Source organism: Propithecus coquereli, unplaced genomic scaffold, assembly GCF_000956105.1.
Source record: "Propithecus coquereli isolate 6110/MARCELLA unplaced genomic scaffold, Pcoq_1.0 Scaffold91, whole genome shotgun sequence".
Classification (NCBI taxonomy): domain Eukaryota; kingdom Metazoa; phylum Chordata; class Mammalia; order Primates; family Indriidae; genus Propithecus; species Propithecus coquereli.
The window spans coordinates 40,282-43,201 of record NW_012155396.1 but is presented as its reverse complement, the minus strand read 5'-3'; positions in this window follow the sequence as shown (position 1 = coordinate 43,201).

Below are 2,920 nucleotides of genomic sequence, written 5' to 3'. Positions count from 1 at the left end.
CTGTATGAACTTAATTTGAATAATGTATTAATTTTTCTAAGTTAAAAAAATACTGTTCATACTCTTCTCCAATATACCAAAGTATGGTTTCATCTTTGCATGAAGGCTCCATTAGGGAACATTCTGTTATATACTGAGAAATGCTCTCTTCCAACACAACTTGACAAAAAGCCAGAAAAAGAAAAGAAAGACTAGCTTTGCCATATGTTTTATAGGTAGACAAAATTCAAGTTTTACTGAGAGCATATTCTCTCTCTCTCTCTCTGTTCTTATTCAACCTTTGGCTTCCTGTGTATTTAGAACATCTTTTCTATCTCTTGTGAAAGAGATATCTTTTTTTGCAAGGACTGTGTCCCAGGGGTGGAATTTTCAAGCTACATTTGCCTGAAGAGTGTGGCACTCCTCCCACTACACCAGGCCTCGCAGCTCTAAAATCTATCATCAGCTCCAGAACCTGGAAAAATAAGTTTTTATATGCCTGTCCCATTCGCACTTCATGAGCTTCAGGCATCTATTTCTCTTAAAAACGGTTCCATGTTAATGACAGAAGAAAATAAATTTCAAACTAATATATTCAACTCTTAGGTTCATAAATCTCTTTTTCATATTTCCAAGTTATGTGTTCTATTAATGTGTGAAATTTGGAGAGTGCTCTGTTTCTTGTTATATGTGGAATTCTTCTTAAGAAGGTAGATTGGTTTTTATTGATTCAGTAAATATTTATTGAATGCCTGGTCAGCATGGGGCCTTTTACTAGGTTCTGGGGATGCAGAGATCAAAGAGACCATCCTGAAATTTGTAAGAGGTCACACTCTAGTGAAGGACACAAGGAAGTACATCAACATTACAATACATTGTCACAGATGCTGTGATAGAGATGAGTATGAGAGAGTTGGGAAACACACAAAAAATACAGAGAAAGGTATAGAAGCTTCTTAAAGAGATTGACCTCTGAGCTAAATTCTTAGAGATGAGTAGATGTTAGCCAGACAAGAGAGTAATGGAATGAGGCAGGCAGAGAGAGCTACAAGCACAGGCACTGAAAGGGAAAATAAGAACTTGCAAAATTACATATAATTTCATGCTTCCTAAACATCATTCTCCAAATTTCAAATTGGGAGAAATGATGTGGGAAAGGGAGTGTTCCTTCACGAGAGCAGAGAAAGGTTCATCTGAACGTAATACTGCAGATTAAGAATGATCAGTTAAAAATAGACTGGATCACTTTTCTAGAGTATTTTCTAATCCACGAGGTTTGATGAGACTTGGAGCTTTTAAAAAGGAAGAGAAAGATTGAAACCTATTATCAGAAATAATCATAGTACACAAACTTAACCAAGTTCCTCTTTATTTGAATGTAAATTAGACTTTTCCTTTAATGGTTTTGAATATTCCATTTGCTTTGGCACTATCTGGAGATGGGGCAGTGTTAACTGCCAATGAGTTGCCAGGATGTCTTTCCACTGGCTCCCAGTTTGTGTGACCCTGTGCCTTCTTCCTTCCCCTCAAATGAAAATCAAATCTCTCCCTCTGGGCCACCTCTTGACCACTCATCCAGTGTGAGGTCCTATCATCAGTATCTTCATCTTGATGGGCTAGGACAAGCTCTACTGCCCTGTCTGGCTCAAAAATTATTTAAGTCAATGATATCAAATAAATGTTATTGTTTTTATACCTAACTTTTGTGAAATCATAACTAGTGTAATATTCCAAAAAGAAGTTTTTAATTTAGTAAAGTGATACAAATTTTGTATGTAAGAAAATATAGGGGAGATGAGGCAAAAATATTTTTAAATGAGATGTAATTAGTAATGAGTTGTTTTCACAAGTATAAAAACTTGTAAAACTATTATAATTAAAATCATGTCCTACTGATATAAAAATATCAATGGAACTGAAAAGAAAACCAAAATAATTTTCAATAAATATTATCAGGTCTTATCCTAGGTCTTTTTCTCTTCTCTAGAGTTGACTCTGAGGTGATAGTCAGGCTGTGGCTTTAATTAATATAATATGCTTATGATTTCCAATTTGTCATCTAGATTAGACATGGACTGTCAGTTCCAGACTTGAATATCCACTTGTCTACGTAACCATCTACTTCATTCTTTGAAACTCTATTTCTTTCCTGAGCTCGTCTTTTATTGCTTCCTTTCCCAGCAAATGCCTCCACGATCTAGTTTCTAGGGCTTGAAACCTGAGAATTCTCCTTGACTCCTTCCTTTCTTCCACTCTTCACATCCAATTATAGATCAAGTCCTCTTCGTTCTACCTCCAAAGTATGTCTCTATTTCACCGCCATTATCCTAGTTTAAACCACAAAACTGACGTTGACTATTTACTGCAAAGGCCCCCCACCCCCACCCACAACTGATCTCCCTGCACCTGCTCCTGTCTCCTTCCAATCAGTTCTCCACTCCAATCAGTTCTGCACTGATTTTGTTACAAAATAAATCACAGTGATGTGTCACTCAACTTAAAACCTTTCATTGATGTTCGATTTGAAGTAGATAAAATCTAGTCTTCACCATGAGGCATTGCATGATTTGTCATTGTGTGACTTGGCCTCAGCTGGACAGTGGAAGTGCTATTAAAATATCATTAGGATAAATTGGAAATTTTAACCCATTTAGTTCATTTCCTTTTCTTACATTCTTGCAATGTTAACTGGTCTCAATGATCTTGATTAGAAACACAAGAACTTAAAACTTACCTATCGGGTACAATGTACACTATTCTTGTGATGGGCACACTAAAAGCCCTGACTTCAGCATTATACAATTCATCCATGTAACAAGAACACTTGTACCCCTTAATATTTTGAAACAAAAATTATTTAGAAAAAAAAGCAAGACAAGGACAGCGAACAAACACCCCTCTCCTTGCTAGAGTAGGCCCATCTCTGTTGGATAATTTTGTT